Source organism: Pelecanus crispus, chromosome 9 (genome assembly GCF_030463565.1).
Source record: "Pelecanus crispus isolate bPelCri1 chromosome 9, bPelCri1.pri, whole genome shotgun sequence".
NCBI classification, from domain to species: domain Eukaryota; kingdom Metazoa; phylum Chordata; class Aves; order Pelecaniformes; family Pelecanidae; genus Pelecanus; species Pelecanus crispus.
Genome location: NC_134651.1, coordinates 30,314,595 through 30,334,510, shown reverse-complemented (window position 1 = coordinate 30,334,510; position 19,916 = coordinate 30,314,595). Strand labels below are relative to the sequence as shown.

Below are 19,916 nucleotides of genomic sequence, written 5' to 3'. Positions count from 1 at the left end.
AGCGCAGAGCCTTCCCCGTCCCACGCAGCGAGTGCCTGCGATGCAGGTATTGCGGCAGGTTGTTAAATGTGTCGGTTGTCTTCGCAGCCGCTGCGATACCTGGATTGCCATTAGCCCACATCTTTCTGTGCTAGCTAAAAAATGTTGCTCTTTGTGCACCTCACCTGCTTGTTTTTTCTCCTCCCTGTGTTTTCTGCTTTATTTTTGTTACTGCTATTTGTATTTATTCTGTTAAAGCCACACAGGATGGTTTAGGTTTTTAATAGTAGGCTGGTTGGGGAGCAGGGAGAATAAAGTTGGGTTTAGCCTGGTCCAAGCAACTGTCCAAAGGTTGGTTTGGGAGCAGAGAGTTCATCAGCTGGCTTTCAAGGAGTAATGTTGCACTTTGCCTGTAGCCAAAATAATCCGTTTCACGTGCTGCCTTACTGTGAGTGAAGACAGTCCAGATATTGCAGCATTTTAATAATAATTATTTTGGAGGTCTTGCAATAATAGCAACGTTAGGTGCAATTCAAACCTAGCATATTGTGGCGCTTTTTATCTTCTTATTTCTGGGGTTTTTTGGGGGGGGAGGGTTTATACTTGAAAAAGTGGGCCCGCTCTTGTGAAAATCTAGGGTCTACTTTGCAGTATGGAGTGTCCTCACAATGTGAGCCCTGGAGTGGTACCACCCTAAAAACCAGGGACTAGCTACCTTGTGATTCAGTTTCTTCATTTAGGAGACAGAGGTAATTTAACTTGCAGAGGTACTGTGGAGGCAGGTTAAGAAATATCTGTTTGTAACCAAATGAGCAGTTCCACTTTTATGTTACCAGAGAAAGGACGAATTAGTCGTTTAATTTACAGACTAATAGACTGAAATAGAAGCAATGTAGAAAAGTAAAAATGCAAAGCCTTTGTGTTTATGAGTTTTTGAGTAGAATCTTTAAGATAATAGGAGCACTTAAAAAAAACCTCACTGAGTAATGTTTTAGAGGAAGGAAAAGCCTTACTCTAAAATCCACTGGCTGGATGTTTCAGTTCTTGAGGCCAGAACAAAAATGCAGATCTTCTGTGTTGACTAAGTTGTATGTGGAATTTGACTCAGCTTTGTGCAGACATAGTTGTTAAAACAAAAATGTTGGGTTATTAAAAGAGGAATAACGCCTCTGCCTATATATCCTGCACTTCATAACACGGTGCAACGTGTTTTGGTGTATTCAAGGCATGTGCTTTCTGAGCTGCTGTGTGGCAGCTTGTCAGAGGCTGGTTTACTGGGATGAAATTTGTACCGAATTACAACTTGGACGTTTGGCCGACTGGGGGAGTTTCTTTCCGGAGGCACCTGCTCGTGTTCCCTCTCTGGGATGGATGTTGGAGTGGATGGGTGAATGCTTTGACCATGTATGGCAGGTGTAATCTTGTGCTTATTTTAAAATGTATCCTTTTAAAAACTCATGCGTGCTTGCGTTGTTTCAGTCAGCCTTTCGGTTATGTTCAAAAGAGAAAATTATTCAAGCACCTTTGGTTTCTAAATAATTTTTAGAGTAAGCGGTAAGGGTGTTGATGCTGCAGATTTTGTTCTGGTGATGGTGTGAAAAGCCATCGGGATCCAAATCTAGGTCTATGTGTTTTATTAATAAGAGATACTTCTGCTTCAGAGTTCTTGCATCAGTCTTGGGTTTGTTTTTTCTTTTTCCTTTTACCTTTTATCTGTTTTCTGTGTTAGGAGGTTTCTGAGGCACTGAGAGCTTCCCTGCGAGTTTTGTGCCAGTATATTCTTCTTTCTTACAACACGCTTATTTATTGACGTCTGTGCAGCAGCCACAACAAAGAAAAAACTATTTGTTCTGCAAACAACCGCTAGTTACAGAGACACTGTTCTAGATGGCCAGGCCCAGTGATAACACCAGCAGAGATGCAAGTGCTGGGGTCAGAAACTGGGACGCAGGCAGAAAGCTTTTAAAGTGAGTTGACTCACCAAAGCATCCTGGAGGAGAAGGTAGCGGAGGCATGGTGATGGGGAGAGCAAGGGGAAGGAGAGGTCTAAAGCAGCCAGGCACCATGTATTAGCATGCATCCTAATGAACTGCATTTCTGCAGGCAGTTGGGAAAAGGCAGCTGAGTTGCCAAAAGAAGGTGGTTGTGGAGCTTTCCCTTCTTTTTCTAGAAATGTAGCTGCTGCGATCAGTTCTGCTCTGTTCTTGTCAAAGCAGAGGCACTCTTTTGGACTAGGGGAGAGATTCAGAAAGGCTGCAGCAAACTCAATTTTTAGCTTTCCAAGGAGGCACCTCCTTCCTAAATCTAAACCAAATTTGACTGTCTGGCCCAAAACTTTGAGAGAGCTTTGTAATTGCACAGTGTTGTCTTAGAGAGGTTTCTGTACCTGCTGTGCTAGTAACAGTAACTGAATGTACCTTTTCAGTTAAGTTTAACATTGCAAATGCTGAGGTTACCACTTGCCCTGTGACCTGCAGCACCGCTAGAGATAACTAATCACTCCAAGCACTTGGGTGCCAGGCTGAGCTACCTGGTTGACTCTCAGAAACGATACAGTCCTCTTAATGCAGTGCTTGGCCGGTGCTGTATTGACTCTGCCTCTTGGCAAGGTCAATTTGACCGGGGGAGCACCAAGGAGGAGACTGCATCTCCTGTAAGCTTTCAGTATTTGCAGGACTTTACGTTAGACAAAAATCAGTGTTTTCTCCAGCCTTCTGGCATAGCGAGGCTGTAGGGCGAGGGGTGCACGTGCATGTGCGAGCAAGAGGGGAAGCTCTGAACTTTGATGTGGTGTGAGGGCAGCTGTGCTTGTGCAGAGGGATGGTAGGCAGTAGGTGGGGAATAGGAAAGGTGTCTAGGGTACTTGCCTTGTGGCAAAGGGCAAGAAACCCTTGGGCAAGGCACCAGTTTTGAAGGCAGGACGATGTGGCTGGTGTCTTTTAGCAAGGAAACGCTGCAGCATTCCCTGAAGGCCTAAGGATTCTGTTGTGCTTTGCTGGTTGGAATTAGGGTGTCTTGAGGTTGCTATGTTGTAAGATTTTTAGAAAGCTCTTACTTGCATTTCAGTGCAGGTGGTAAGAGGTAGGGGATGTTTTCAGGTGAGACTGCGAGATCTCCTAGTGACCTACCTAACTGGGGCCCAGACTGTGAAGTGTAGACTGAGCTCACCCTTTATATTCAAGCCTTACTTCACTGCTCAAGGCTTATGAGATCTCAGAGCGTGATTTCACATAAAGTTGCGCCATACTTTTAATTGGAAAATACACACTTTAGTGCTTGTATTTTGACTGATGTAGTGGACGGTGTCTGTCACCGAGAGCTGGAAACACTGGGTTTGGTCCCAATTTTGTATCTGGCTTGCCAGTTTTTTAAGTTGATCATTCTTTCTATTTTCTCAGCTTCTTTCTATTTTCTCAGCTGGGAACGGGGATTAATCAGGCTTTGAAAATGTCTCACCGGGCATGCAGGCAGAGATGTAAATTTTAGGAACACGCCTTAAAATTGACAGCAGTTTCGTTTTTGCCGTTTAGATAAATTTTGAGTGATTGGACACCCTATCTGTGAATTAACAAAAGGAACTCATGCTTTCAAAAGGCTGAGGTTACAGTATGTTGAAATGCTTCAGAAATTGGTGAGGCTTCTTTTTTTCTTCAGGCAAGACAAGTGGATTTTGAAATTATCAAATTGATGTATCTAACCTTTGTTCATAAATTTCAAAATGCTTTTAAAAATCTTCGCTTCAGCTGCTAATGATGTACTGGTGCTTAGAATTGTTTTAACGAACACACCTTAGTGGGGAAATACAATATTTTTAAGACTCCTAGAAAGTATTGTGTGCTTTGTGTGAAAGATAGGTCAGGTCATCATTTCCCAAAAGATCTAAGCCCAATGTTGGTGTAGCTCTGTCAATGACAAGTTTGCCCAAAGTTGTATGCTTAAACAGCCTGAGTTTGTTACTGAAATACCGGATGTTGTCCTGGAAGATACGTGGTTACCTGTTACCAACAACTGTACTATATCTGAATCTTTGGTCAGGGCTGTTCTCTCTGCCAATTTGCAAAAATTGTTTCCTATCTTTAAAGGAGTTATTTTGATAAGACAGATTTAATTCTTTCTAATTCTGTAGTTTCATTTCAGAGAAAAGCAGCTGTAGGAAGGAACCAACATGTTAGGGCAACAGTGAGTGTGATTTAAAAGTGGTATACAGTGTTAAGAAACGCATTTAACATAATGTGAACCAGAATGAGGGCAGCTGGCAGGTGTATTAAGGGATGGAAATACACTAAAAAGCCTTTCCAATTCAACTTCTGCTTTTTTTTTTTTTCTGACGTTTTCTGCTTCCTGTTTAGGTGCTGGATGTTTGACTTGGTGTGTACCCACAGGAGTTCATAACTGTCAGCATACGTAGGCTTTCCCATAGTTTCTTTAATGAGTGAAATTAGAATTTTGTCCAATAATGTGGAGTTTACTTTGGAAACAAATGTAATACTTTCTACTCTAAGTTGTATTTGTTCTTCATTTACAATCATTCTAGAACTGCTTTAACTAACAGAGGTATCTCTTGGACAAGAGAAAGAAAAGGCTGTTTCTGGAAGATGCTTTTTAAAATCACCTGTGTTTAAGCCCTTTCCTCTTGAAAAGGTCTCTGATAAAGTGAGAACCTGGAGGAATGAAAATTAAAATATCTTTCCCCTAAGCCTGTTTACTGCAAAAGTCCACCCTCTTTTAAAGGTGTCTTCTAGGGATTTGGGCTTTGCTTTGCTGGAGGTCAGACAGAAGCTGGCTGGGCAGTTTCTTGCGGAAATAGCTCATTGGAAGGGGCTGAATTGAAAGTACACTTCAGCTTGTGTATTACCTGCTTCAGGGTGTAAAAAAAAAAATTGTTTAATAAGTTTTGTTAATGTTTTAAAGTGAGCAACTTTTAAAATTCCAAAACATTATTCAAAAAGGAGAAGAAACATAAGAGTCTTTCAACTTTTTCTTCTGTTTCAAACTGTTTGACCAATCCGGAATTTATAGGACAAGGAATTAAACATTTTTTGACCTTTTTGCCAGGATTCAGGGTATTGGAATCGAGGAGAAACAATTTCTGGCCCAATTCCAGGTGCTGCTGAAAAGGGCCTCTTTGGAATTTAGGAGGTCATGGAAAGGATCTCCCTCTCCTGCTACGGGCAGGTCACATCAGTCTGACAGCCTGGAGACTGCCTAGAATGCCAGCAGCAAATACTCCCTGAAGGTGCCAGAGGAGGAAGGACTGAAGGGTGAGAACAGTCATCCATACAGAGTCTCAGCTATGTGTCTGTAAGCTCTTCTTGGCCAATTCACGAGGAAATGTTGCTCTAAATGCGCACACTAAGGCAGTTTTCCCACCACTTTGTTGGTGTGCTGTGAGCATGCAGGGAGATGCTTCCTGCTTCAACAGCAGCTACTTGGTGGCATAAAAAGCTGTGACTTAGTTTTGCAGCTCATGTAGTTTGGGAATACAGAACGTAGCAACGGGGTTAGTGGTCACCTCGGCCAGCTTCAAAACATCTGGATCTTAGCTGAGTGTTATTCTGAACCTGGCTGACTTTCTGCGTGATCTTGGATGGCTGTTACTGTGTTTGCTTGCTTTGGGCCAACAGGTTGATTGCAGTTCATGAAATACTTGCTTTTTTTATATTAGTGTTAAATAAACTGAGTGCTTGAGATTTTTACCAGGACATTAAGTCCACCTGTGACTAATTTAGACCAGAAATAGGAATATTTTTGATTTTACACATAGATAAAGATGAGAACCCGCTGTTTGGGTTCGAGGGGGAAAGGAGAGGGTCTTGTTCTCCCCTGGCCCCAAAACAGTTGTTTCTACCCACTCCGACAAGCTAGTGCTGTGGCATCCCTGAGTCTGCGGTGATCTGAGTCAGGGAGCTAAATTGATGGAAAAGGAATCACTGTTGTTAAACTTGGCTTGAAAATTTTTTTCGGTGATCTGACACTAGTGGCCCAGTTTGTAATAGCTGGACAGTTACGTGTCTGGCTTTCTGCTCTTTCTGTCTTTTTCACGTGTGTTTCTGAGCTTTTGGGAATGTAACTTCAGATCGAACACAAAATGAACAAATGGGTGGTTATTTGTAGATCTTGTCACAAAATACTAGCATCATTTTCTATGGCATAGAAAATAGGTTTCTAATGTTGTTAAATTATTTATTATTTTGAAAGAGGCCTTTTTTTTCAATGTGTGAAATGCTAGCTGTCACTATTAGAAAAATGAATTATGTGAAATGTTTAATTTTCAGAGTTGGGACATTATCACCTAGTGTGAAATACTTAGTAAAATCTTTTCTGCTTTTCTCCTTGCTTTTTCCACTCAAGAGTGCAAGTGAAGTCCAGGATTTTCAAAGATGTTTAGCAACAAGAACAGGTAATTTTAATCTGGTGCTAACATGCTAAGGCTCTTTGATACTGATGTCCAAGCTTTATGGTAAAGAGGGCATTGACTGCCACAGTCAGGAAACTCATGCAAGTACCTCCTCCTGATTTTTGTTTCTGGCATGTTGCAAAGTATACGGCAGAGCGGTGGGATGAGGACTGTTTCACGGTAACCACGGTATGTGTTGGCAGTGCTGGTGACTCATTGCTTTTGTGAATGCTACTTTTTCTTTCCAGCCCTTCTAGACCTATTTGCAGGGATTTTATATATGTGGTATAGTACTGTTTTGGTTTCTGGTTTGAGTTTGGTTTGTTTTTTTTTTTTTTAAGAGATTTTTAGATGTAGATTATTTTTCCAGGTAGCTGTTGGAAATGGAAAATAAAAATTCAGAAAGTGCAGTACAGCTGGTTTGGATGCTTTCTTCACAAGTAGGGCTGTGTGTTTTAGTGTGTGGTTGTGATGTCTCTTATTTTCTTATTTATTAATAATTATTCCATTGTAAAATATTTTACTTCCAAGAGGCATAATTCTCATTATCCTTGGCTTGTGTGTATGCTGGAAAGTTCTTACAGTTCTTGCAGCACAAGCAAATGTACTCATGCTTGGTAAAACTGGATTGAGTATTACTTGTGGAAGACGACACCTGGTAAACCTATATGATAACACATCCATGGCAACATTGCTAGAGCTTAGAGCATCTAATGTAATTAAGTTTTAGTGTCTTTAAAAAAAAAAAAAAGAATTAGAAAGGAGGATTGGGGAATAAACTTAAAAGAATGAAGGATAAGTGAAAATACCAAGATGAAATTATTTTTAATTTGGTTTAATTCATGGTAGTAATGATTTTGTTACTCCAGCAAAACAAAATTTGTATTAACACTAACAGGATTTAAATTATTTTTTTCCATTCCCTTATTGCTGCTAAGAGATACTTGTCAGACACATGGTTGGCACTGACTTTTATCCTGCAACGCTTTAAGCATGACTTGTTGGGGATCATCTTTGCTCTGCTATTGAAAATATTTGGAAGTTAGTCTTTGGCAGTACTTTTCTACCAGTCTTACTTGGCTAAGTGACTGGTGATGGTTGTACTTTACTTCCTTAGCCCTTCCAAAGCCCAGGGGCCAAAGTGAGATGCCAGCTTTATAAATATAAAACTGCATCTTAACTGGAGAAATCTCTTTGTTTCAAGCATCTTGGTCAAGATTGAAAAGAGATGTAATTCTTGTTCCCATGCCACTCTGATTAACCAGAGTGATCATGTTTCCTACGTGGTTGAAACAAGCTTTCTCTTCCTAACCCTTAACGGTTTTGTCATTTTGTCAAATAACTTGTCTGTAATCCTCAACATTTCAGGTCTTACTTGTCCCTTTCTCTTGGTTATGTTTTTAATTTCCTAAATGAGTTACGGGTATCATCAGTGCTTTCTTTCTGGCTTCACACATACTGCCTAAGTGCTCACACATACCTGGTCAATGGTGGATGATGGGCCATTTTGCAGTGAGCAGTGTGGTAATAGAGTGGTAGCAAGTGGCTGCTCAAACTGATATTTTTTAGGCTCTCTCTTTGTTGCCAAATTTAATAGAGATCTTTATCTCACTCTATTGAAATGGCTTACTGAAATTGTCTTCCTGTTTCCTTAACAGAATTGAAAGGACCTGAGAAAATTTTCCCTTAGATGACAAGCTCTTGGAAAGTTGACGACTTCTAAAGGTATTATATTAGGGTTAACTTTTTCCACAGTTACAATAAATTTTATGACAGGAGTTTTTTTTTTTTTTTAATTAAAAAAAAAAGTGTTTGAATTTTCATAGTGACAGAATTTGTAAGTCTTCCCTGCTCGTTTGTTGCAACAAAAATGTTTTATGCCCTTGTTCGTATGTTCAGACTCACTGGTCGCAGCTAATAGTATTGTAAATTAAAAAGAGGAAGACTTGGAAGGCGTAAAATTGTTGTGCTGGGTCAGGCCATCGATGTTTCTCGCCCACGGTACTGACTGCAGTCTTCTTGATGGATATCGGCTTCAGTGTAAGGACTCTTAAGAGATTATGGCTTTTTTTTAAAAGCTTATGGCTTTTCTGGAACTGGGATGTGGCTCAGGACTTGCTTCAGCTGCTGTCTGCAGTACTGTGATTTTGCAGTACCTCCAGATGAAGGAGCAGACAATCACAGAGTGATGCCTCTCTGATGCCTCTCATCTTCCTGTGATTTAGGGCTCAGCTAGTGCTGAAGATTAAGGTAATGCTATAATGCAAGTCTTCAGTTCTTGCATTGATGACACAGCACGAGCAATGTCTGTCTTCTGTTTTTTTCATAGATTATTATCATGCATCCCTTGCAATGGAATTAGAGCCCCTCAGATAAGTGGGGTAGCTCTTATTAGAGAGTAAGTAGCTTTAATTTTTTTATTGGGGTGGTATGCAGGTATGTGAAGACCTTGTGGACAGAAGCCTCCCTTTGATGGATGAGGTTTTGTGTTTTGTAGATGGTAGACATTAGTCTTTGAGGTCTGTTTTATGTGAGTTCAGTCTCATCCTCACAGACATCTTCAGCTGCTTTATAAATTGCACAACTGTTATTGGAGGCAAGATAATAAGGTAGAACTAGGTTTGAGAACGGCATCCTTTTCATATGTAAATGCCTGAGCCTCACAAAAATGCATTTTCTGAAGCTTTACTCTTGTTCTGTAATATTTCACTGAAATCTTATCACTCTGCCCATAAGAATTTCATGCATTCTTTATTGAACAGGTATCTAGCTATAATATGTGGAGCTGGAAGGGCTACTTAAGTTTAAACCTCTCCAAGTGCTGCAGTACTGCAGCATCCTTGCCTAGACAGCCCAGGCTTTGCAGCTTAGCTGTGATAGCTGAAATACTAATAGTATAAAACACCCTAAGGAAACACTGTGAATAATAAGTTCAATAGGATCACATTTACAGTTGCTTAACATTTTGTATAAATTGTTAAGGAACCTGACAGATAGATGCCCAAAGACAACCTGTCACCAGCGAGAGACCTTTCACATGATGTTTGCTCTCTTGTATATGCTTCAGTATTAAACTCCTGTCATAATTTGTACAATGATATAAATAGGTTTTTAAAGTCTTTTACAGCTTTCTAAGTTCAATATTATGTCTTGTCAACTGTTTAAATATTATTTTAACTTGACAGCTTCCTTTGGAAGCTGTTCTGCTTCACAGGGTGCTGCTTATCCTGTGTTGTAATTTTCACAGTCCTTTTGTCCATTAAGTTGGTAACTGTGTTCTTCACTTTGTATTTTTATTTTTTAAGAAGTATTTCGTTCTTGAGCTGTAAAATCAATTTTTGTGGTCCTGGTGCTGCAGCATCCTATATAAACAGTTGTAGATGGCTAGAAATAATTTGTGTCTAGTTCTCCATCTGTAAAGCAGGGATAAAATAGTAACTTCTGTGAAGTGTGCTAACATAAAATGGTAGGATGTATTACATCACTTTGAAAATTTGATAAATTTGTTTGACCACTCACAATTGATGTTTAAACCATTGTACATTTATTTACATACGTATATGTTTAGGATATTTTGATCATACATTTGATTTGTGAACTGTAGGGAGCATATGTAGTAGTAATAATACACAGAGGAGGTTGGGGTTTTTATCTTCTCCTCCCTCCCCGTCCCCGCTTACTGGCTCCTATAGTTGTCTTGTAGGCCTGGCAAAAATTAGTTTCCACATCAGCATATGAGGAATAAAGATGTGTTGTTTTTTAATTATGATACAATTTTACACTTTTTTGGCTGATTTTTTGTAATATGTTTTCATTTGTAGGTTGTGTAGCAGTTCTAGTTGGTTTGGATTTGTTTCTTCAGCGTTTTAGATAAAAACCTTTTTATGAGTGAGAAGAGTGAGAGAAGTAGTTTTACTAGGAATGACTTAAGAAAAATTAGAAGATTAGTTTAAAAACTCATTCTGGCGGCCAGTTTTTTGAATGCAAATTGTTCTTTCCAGCTCCCAAATGAGTGCTTTGGCTCCCTGAAAGACATACAAAAACATTTGCCCAAATTTCAGGGAATTGCTGCATTAAACTGTACATTACTATGTTGCTTGTATGTGTGCAAGTAATTTTAAAATAGAAAACCTATAACAGCATGCAAGGCAAACAAGGGCTGTGTCACAAAAAGAGTACTGGACTCTGAACACGGGTGAACGATTTACAGAGCCAGTTTGCCTTGTTCACTTTTCCCCATGTTGTTTTAGGTATTACAGTTCACTGTTTTTCTGTTGATGAACACAGGTCTTCATGTCCAAAATTTTATGTGCATAGAGACCTTAGAAATTCATGTTAATTTGTGACAGCTGCAGGTTGCGCTTTCTGCACTGTTTATTGCTGTTTGAAATAATAGGGAAGGGGTTCCCTGTGATGTTGTGCACAGACTACAGAATTTGGTTGTATGCCCCATCTAGATATCTTCACCTTTCCTAATAGAGTTAAATATGCCAGGAAAAAATAGGCTGATCACTTGTCTCTTTATATACAATTTGTAAATTTTAAACTTCATCTGTGTAATGAAGTTGCCTCTGAATGTGACAATCTAGAAACACTCATATGAACTAGCTGTGGGCAGAAGTAGTGTTAGTGAGGTTTCGTCGCTGAGCCCTGGGGAGGATTTTGCTAAGATCGGATGCCATCCTACAGTCCTGAGCTGCTGTTGAGGTGACCCTTCCTGTGTTGCTTTCTCATTGATTCTTTTTGTTTGTTTGTTTTAATAACTTGACACTTCCAAACTTATGGGACACCCTGCTTCCCCATCAAGATATATGGCTGGCTATCGCTAGCTGTTTGCAGGGAAACTAGCTTGCTGTTGTGCCTGTTCCCAGTGTTCCTCCAAGTAACTGCAGCAATAAACACTGCTTTGCTCTTTTCCTGTTACCAAAAGCAGTCTGGCTGTGTGTGGGGATTATCAGTTTTGCTGATGTGGGCAGGACCCTGGTTAAGGGCAAGAGAGCCAGACCTTGGCAAAACCATTAGTGGCAGCAGTTGCTATCTGCAGCCTTGGACATGGCTGCGCTGATTTACAATTGTAGGTTATTCTGGCGACAGTGAAGTCTGGAAGCTATGTGTGTTTCTAAGAGGGCTTAAGGCTTGTACAGTTTGTGCATGCTAGCCAAGAATAGCTTTCCCAGCTTAGCAGCAAGTGAACTTGCCTGCCGCAGAAGTGGGATGCTGCAGGGAACTCTTCTCATGTAGGAGTTCGAGTGTTTGAAGAAGTCATTGTACTTGTCTGTCATGGCACAAATGGAATATAATTCTCCCAGGAGAAATGATCTCTAGTTTTCTGTATGGTGCTACTAGAATATGCTTAGGAAATGAGTTATGTCCACACAAGCCATCTGTGGGGTTTTTTTTTGGGGGGGTGGGTGGTGGTTTGGTTTTTTGGTTTGGTTTTTTTTTTTTTTTTGAAAGATCTGTTGTCATGCTCAAGTGCTTTTTGTATTTACAGATCCTGCATTTGATTTCTTGTAGACTTTGCTGTTTCTGGCTGAATTTATGTTCGGTGTGGGTATGAAGAAGTAAGCATCTTGAGCTTGGGTCTGTTCATGTAGGGGTTTTGGCAAACTGGTGAACTGTTCCAAGTGGTTGTGATCATCTGGGCGGCAGGGCTGTACTGGTGTCCACTGGTGCACACCGTGGCTGGGAAAACCACCTCGGAAGAGGCAGAATTTCCCATTGTGACATTTTGTGGCAGGCTGGTGCTGTTTTACGGTGCTCTAAGAAGAGTCAAGGGTTTGGCCCCTAAGGCTGTTGAGCTGAGCTTAAGTTCCCACTATCCACTAGCAGTAACTGCAGTTGAAGCAAGCCTTGGCCAGCCACTAGAGAGAAACAAAGAGCTCTATCCTGAGCGTATAGGAAAAAGACAGTTTTTCTGGAGGGAGCTATTTCTTCCCTTGTTATTTCTTTTCTCCGTAGCTGACATTTGACAGCTCTACCAGTGTGATGAGGGAGTGATGGATCCCTTAATCTTGGATTCTTTCCTTTTTTTTTGCCATCCTGGTACATACTACGTGTTTTCTGCTCTTTTTCCTGTTAGCCATGGACCTCTAATTTGGATGGGTAAGCCACAGCCTTGTCTTGCCGTTGCCCAGTAATATTTCCAGAGGTTAAAAAAAAATCATTTATTTTCTATTTGAGTATACTGGTGATCTCCCTGCACACCACCACTAGCCGGACGTTTTTAGTGGTGAATGTCTAGGTTAAACAGCTGTGAATGCTGTTAGAAATATAAAAGTGCACCAAGCTGTATAGGTACCTCGTGCAGGGTACCCTTTATTCAGATAACTTTTGCTCTGGAATGTGTGATCCCTCCCTGCCTGTCAATGCCAGGTTTAATTAAGAGAGAATCTCGATGATGAGATGCAGACTTAATTTTCTTTTTTCTTGTAAACTTTCCCTACTTGCCCTTTTCCCCATTCTCCTTTGATCTTTAGAAAACCTCAGCTCATGAAAATAAAGGCTGAAAAGTGTCTTCTAGTTAGTGAAATATGAGTAAGCACAAACACCTTGAATCATGGATTTGCATGCGATGCGCACGCTGCAGGCTGTCTTGTCTGTCTTTAGTTGACTCAGGTTTCTAAGTAGGTAGAGCCGGGGTAAGTAATTTCCTTGTTGAGGGTTGAATAAGCTTTTTCAAACACCTTTGAGTACATGTTATCATTATGCAGCATTGCACAATGGTTCGTTGAAGGAAAACTGTGGCTGTGGGCTGTATAAAATGAAGTGTGGCCTGAATTCAGCTGGTAGGTGGTAACTACCCAGCCTTGCTGCGGAGGGTGGAAATCAGTCCCTCTTGATTTAATTCCTCCTCCATTGCCGACCTGCAAGGGCTGCCTCTCTGAGCAAGGTGGGAATGGGCATCTGCAGCTGTCAGGTCAGCTGTCTGGCTCATTTCTGTGCGCTGCTGTCATCAGCTGGCAATAACGACATTGTAGCCTCACCGAGTGAGTTTTCCTGCCAAACTGAGGGGAAAAGGGAAATAAAGGCAGTCGGGAAGTCACTTCTGAGGCTCATCTGGTACTGTCACCTATGGTGTTTGAGCTGTTTCAGGGGTGATAAAGCAGAGAAGGGGTTTCTAGCTCACTGGTGGTAAAATACACCGCCACAGTTCAATAGTGCCAAATGTATTTTATGAAGCAGAAATGACGATTCAGGTGGGAGTTGATTGCTATGCATGGTTTAAAGGGAGAAAGTGGAGATGTATCACAAGACTTGCAGGTGGCTGTGGTATATGGTGAAGTCAAGTATCATTAATTTGCTTAAATTTTACATGCACTAATGGGCTTTTACCAGGGCTCTTGCACATCTTTTCTTTAGTCTGTGCCTCTTCTGATTTTTCCCTGTTGATACCTTTTTCAATCACAAAACATAGCTGATAAGTAAGACATTATACCTGCTCCCCAATTCAAAAAGTAAAAAACTGAACATTTGGGAGAAAAATTTCTCCTTACCAAAGTTTCTGCTATTGCTGTGTTAGTTTTTTTTTATACAGACTTTGTGAACCTGATCTGCCAGTTTGGAAGGCTGCCAGAATCTTAGAGGTGTAATCTTTTTCACTTATCTTTATCAATGATTATATGAAAGTTGTACTTTGTTGTGCCCGCACTGATGCGTGAGGGTGACTTAGCCATACACACTGCATGGTGAAGAAACATTAGCTGCAATATGCTTGTTTGTATGTCACTGTTTGGGGGATGAGAAGGTGACTGCCACTGTTGGTTCTTAGAAGACTGGGGTCTGTTTTTATTTCTAAAATGACATTTTTGCTGACTGGTTGCTCGTTTTCAGTGCAAGACTTCGCGCATCTGCTAAGTGCCTTAAGGAGTAAATAGTTGAATTGCTTTAGGTTGTAATGTACTTTGGCAATGGGTTTGAAGAATATTCTTCTTTAGGAAGCCTTAGTAACCCTTTCAAGAACCCCATGAATAGGATATTTGTCTTCTGTAACTTGGTTCACAGAAAGCACATCTCACTACAGTTTTGGAGAGACTATTCCTTCTTCTGAACAAAAGATAGTTTCCTTTCTGCTTTTTTTATTTCTTCTGTTCGACCGTGGTGCTTTTTTTTTTTCCCCCAACTCTTTTCTTCACTTGGCAATTAAATAGCAGCTATTTTTCTCAGTGCTATGTTTTTCCTTCTATTTGTGTGACTCAGCAAAAATCATAAGGAAATTGAGGGCTCAGAAAAAGACAAAATGGAAAGAATTTAGTGGGATATGTTATGTGTGTCATCCAGTCTGATTTTGAAAAAGACTGAGGTTCTCCTATATTATTGTTAGAGTGGGAATATTATGTGTTGCCTCTGTCGCATGTAGCAGTAAAGGGAATATAGCAAGAAAGGACCTGTTTATAAACTTCATGGTTGTAGTGTTGCTGGTTGAAGGAGGCAAATGGTGTTTGTGGCTGTTAATTTTGCAAAAAAAGATGCTGGCAATTTATTGTCTCCATTAGTGGGTTGGCCTTGCTGAGCAGTCAGTTTAGTTAACGTGTGTCCTTGCATAAATGTTAATGAAAAATTTATGTTTGACAGGCTCAGATGTTTTTTATTTCTGTTTTTTAGCTGTTTTCTCAACTGCATCTTTTGAAAGGGGTATCTTGCTTGTTTATACTTGTAAATTAGGGAGATCTGTGCTTGTTTGGAGTATCTTAGGTTAGTCTAGTTTCCTAAATATAAATAACTGTTAGCTTTCACAGGTACATGATTTGGCATTGACCAAATACTTTTATCTGAGGCCCCCTAAAGCTGGAAAGAGATGTTTCAACAAGTCCTGTGGAGATCGGTGCCTGCCTTTTTAGAGGTGGGAAGGCTTTGAGAACTGTGTGTTGTATTAGAGCATCTGCAGGTGTTTTTAATAACCGTAGGTGGAACAGATTATCCTGCTGGCTCTTACTGGCCATTATCAAGGTTAGTCTTGTTCTTGCTTTTGCATGAGTCCTCTTTTGGCAGGCAGAAGATCTGAGACTGTGTTTGCCAAGTCTGCGAGAAAGTAATTCTTTGTCTGCTACTGCTGGTTTTTTTGCACAACTTTTCTGAGTTGAAATGAAGAGATAAGTATTTTCAGTCTCTGAAGGTAGTCTCATACTATTCCAGAAAACTCCTTTTTGGATCTGATTAAATAAATCTCATGGATCCAAATGCTTCAAGTTGGAAAGCAAAACATCCAAAAAGATTTGTTTTGCTTTTTGTGGAGAAGACAGTCTGAGATTTGCTGGTTCTGTGAATTTTTCTGCAGCAGTGAAATAATTTCAAATTGATGAGCTGCTGAACTAACATGCTGTTAGAGATGGGGCAGGAAGTGAGCTGTGGCTAGGTAGCACCATCTGAATAAAAACTTGTCAGAAAGCTGCTTTCAGCTAATCCCTGGGAGGAAGTGAGCTATAATCAGTACTAAGTGAGCTAATCACAGGAAATCTATTGCTCAACAGGAGCCTTTAAAAAAAAAGGCGGGGGGGAGGGGGAAAGAAAAATACCCATGCAGACATTTCATTCCGTTTTTGGACTCCAAAATCTGTTTGGTCCAAGAAAATGGAATATTGGATGAAATGAGCAGCCCTCTGATCTACACTCAAAGACTGTACAATGGATATATCTGTTTGCACTCTTTTCCAGAATAATGAAGCATCAAGTCTCATCTCCAGTAAGGTGTTTTTTCAGGTATTAAAAGGTGGTGGTGTGGGGAGTCTGAGGATAAGCTAGCTACCAAAACCACTGGAGGCTTGGGGTCAGTGTACTGGGAATGAGTCTCCAGAGATTTTCAACGAGGACTTTTATAACATAAACGAAGAGTGGGACATGACTGTCTTAAATCTGCCTTCTTACACTGGTCTTTTCTCAGAGCATCACATGCTAGCTCTTTTATTTTATTATTTTTAATTACTCTGCAATTTTTTTCACTTTACATCTTCTACCTTGGAGATTTGTTTGCGAGGCATCTATTTGCTATTTTCCTCTGCTCTGGACCTGGCTGTCCCGGATGCCGCTCTTTGTGTGTGACAGATGTTGCCAGTAGCACCCTATAAGGCTCTACAGGAAGACAGCAAATGACAGCCATCGCCATGCAGATTGCCATAAGGATAACTTTTCTCAAGTCTCGTGCCCTCTGCTAGAGCAGGGACAGGCAAATGCACTTACCATCAGGGCTTTTGTCACTTTTGATCTTTTCTCTTTTCTTCTTCCATTCCTTCTGTTGTACAACAAATGGTTTTGCTGTGTTGCTTTCAAGCACTGTGCCTGCTGTCTGTGTCCATGGCCCAAATGTTCTGCAGTTCTCCTGGTGGTGGTTCAGGTGGTGTCCCAATAAGGTCCTGCAGCTGTAGTGGCACATCAAGGATTATGATTTCGAAAGCAAAGTGGTTATGTTTCTTAATGCATTGTTAACCTGAAATCCATTACTTCTGCTTTTTGGTCAGCCCTGCAAAATAGACTTAGATTTGATGTTTGCGTTGCTCCTTCTGTGTTACATTGCCAATAGTAAATGAGTAATTTTTACCTGCAATAAACAGAACTGAGTTCAGTTTGCAGCTCTGTGAGCCTCCTGCCAGGGTATATAAATACAGAGGATTTGATTTATTTCACTGATTTAGTTCGGGCTCCTCGGAGATCTGTTGCTTAAGTGGCAGTGTAGAGCCAGGATATGTTGTGCCAGGAGCAGGAATTTATGTGCATGTTATCAAACAGCTCTGAGCGTGACATGTTTTGGGTCGTTCCACCCCCCCCCCCCCCCCCCCCCCCCCCCCCCCAGCATTAGTACAATTTAATTTTGCATCAAATCCTAGGTAGTGAAATACAGATGCAGCCTAGACTCCTCAAATACATTAATTTGAACATTTTAAGAAGACAAATTCCACTCATTATGATATGAGAACTTTCTATACCAGCTGTTTTGTTTGACGCATGGCACCATCTTCCTACCCCTGCTCAGGGCCTTGCAGTACTACACTTCAAGACTGATGTATATGCATGCATAATGCATATTTAAAACTTAATCTGCTCAAGTTCAAGAGCTCCAGGAAAAATGTGACTGTGCACTCCAGTAGATAGGAAAATGCTTGTCTTCAATTTAATTTTATTTCCCTTTAGTCATTCTGCAAGCAAGTTTGAGAGGAAAAATGTTTGTCCTTTTTTAGAAATCAGAGGAGCTAAATAGCAGCCCCATGGTGGAGAACGGCCTCTGTGGTAGAGCCTACTGCTGAACAAGCACACGGCTTCAGCTGGGACAGGAGTGCATGTCAGCCTTGATACTGATCACAAGGGAGGCTGGGGGAGCCAGGACTGGCACAAGAGCTGTACATAGGAAGTTCTTTAGGAAGCAGCCCTGCTTTATGCTCACACAGGGGAGAATTGAGGCGGGGGGGGGGGGGGGGGGGGGGGGGGGGGGATGACAAACCAGCAAGTCAAAGCTAGAGCATTCAGACTAATGTGCTGCAGCAGTGTGTGTTCATCAGCTTTCTGAAAACGCTGCCCAATTCTCACTTTCCAGCTTTTACTCACTGTCAGGGTTATGTTTCTGGGTGTTTTCCCACCAGTGGCAGCAACAGGAACTGCTGTCTCTCTTCTGTGATCTGGGTATGCTGTAGGGTATCAGGGCCTTTTCTTCCCCAAAAGGAAGAAAGCTAGTGAGCAGCAGAACTGACTCCTGGAACGTTGTTGTAAAAATGAAACTCTGAATGCACGTGCAAATCGGTCACTGCAGGTCTCTTCAGAAGCTGGGAGGAAGAGGGTGGTTAGGCTACACAAGGAGGTTCCCAGTGCTTTTCTTGCCTCAGCCTCACTGGGCAAAGGTGGAAAGGAAAGAGTTGTGCTTCTGAGGAACCGGGTTTCAGGACGCCCACTGTTGGTGGTGAGTGATTTAGGACAGTACAGACCCTGTCTGGCTGCTGGCTCTGCAGCAGAGGAGCGAGCGTGTTTGCTCTTCAGCTGCTGCAGCTCACGTTATGATGGTGTCTAAGGCTGCCAAGGATGAAAAGAGTACTGCCATTTTTGCTGCCCCAGTGCAGGGCAAGAAACCTTTGTCAAAAGGAGGGGACAGCTATTGGGAGGAGTGTCATATACTGGAGATAAGGACTGAGAATTGAAGCCTTGTGATCATCAGCGCTGGTACCTGTGAGTATGTTTTGTGCAGTAAGCAAGCAGAACTGTTGGGAGAAAAGCTTTTAGCCATTTTTGTGTCATTTTTGTGAGTGTAGTGGGTTGCAGCACTGTCCTGTGGTGGGAATGAATCTGTCTGAAGTCTATAGTTGTGTTGTTTGCAGCTTCACAGCTTGTGTCTGTGGTTCAGTCCATTTCTTTCTAGTTCTTGTAATTAAAGGTAGTGTGAATAGTGATTGTGGGGGAGTTGCCAATGTGCTTGACTACATTATTATTACTGGTATTATCTTCACTGGCAAAGATGAAAGTGAATCCCTTTCCCCTGGTTACGTCCTCTTTCATATATTACCTTTGCTGCTTCTGTCATCTTTCTTCCAGATTTAGCTTACTTTTATGAGGTTGCTCAAATGTAGGTTAACCATTTTAGTAAATGTTTTTCAACCAAGCTGAAAAAAAACCCACCATTAATTGTGTGGTCTGATTCTGTCAGAGAAATATGAATCTGATAACCCCTTTGCCAGTATACAGACTCCTGACAGGCACTGGAAAAAATGACAATTCCCCTGGTCCTTGCAATTCCCTGCACAAGCCATGATTCAGCAAGGCAGCCACGTGGGTGATGGTGCAAGAGTGATTACGCCTAGCTGCTAGTGAAAATAAATGAGCAGGCTCCCTTTCCTCTTTGGGGGAGTGAGAGCAGAAAAGGATTTTCAGGGTGTATTTGCACTCTTTTTTTTTTTTAATCTGTCCTCCAGTCATTGCCCATAATGCCAAACCTCCGCAGCAATTTCAAAAGTACTTCCTGACGCTGTGGAAACTTTCCCTGCACAATGAAGACAGGGTAAGGATAAAGGAGATGGGAACTGCTCTTTTCTTCTGCACTCAGCTGTCAGAAAGAGTCTAGCTGTTTGGATTTGAACCCTAACAAAATGATTGATTTTTAACTTCTGATGATGACTGAAGGATCAGAGTTCTGTTTCCTGAAGCGATCTGTTGTGAGTGGAGCTGTTGTAATTTCTTTAAACTATGAATTCAAAGCTGCTGTGCATTGAAATGGTCCCTTGTGCAAAATAGTTTTGGACCTAGCAGTTTATTTTAACACCAGCCTTTGAAACAGCCACCCAGAAATTATACTACTTTATGTTATTAAATAAAACATACCTCGTTAAGTTTTTCCTAAAACCTGAGGTTTTGCTACACCACAGATTTAATGAACTTGAAGGATTTTATTTAACTGCAAATGATGGAGCCGGTCCCTCAGGTGGGAAGCTGATGCCCGACCTCTTTCTGCCACTGCAGTCTGCTCTGTCAGCCCCACATCTTGTCTTCCTCCTGTAGAGCTCCTGGGCTCTACTTCAAGCAAGGTCAAGGATGTTTCTGAACACTTTGAACATGAAACACTGGTCAG

The 19,916-nt window shown here is 41.2% G+C and overlaps 1 protein-coding gene across 1 annotated transcript in view; it reads left to right on the top strand.

Moving 5' to 3' along the window:
- Positions 1-19,916, top strand: part of PAK2 (p21 (RAC1) activated kinase 2) — a 51,028-nt gene that overhangs the window by 3,446 nt on the left and 27,666 nt on the right. Inside the window, exon 2 of the mRNA XM_075716499.1 lies at positions 8,035-8,101. The gene's annotated coding sequence lies outside the window, so the exon portion shown is untranslated. The remainder of the gene's footprint in view (positions 1-8,034; positions 8,102-19,916) is intronic.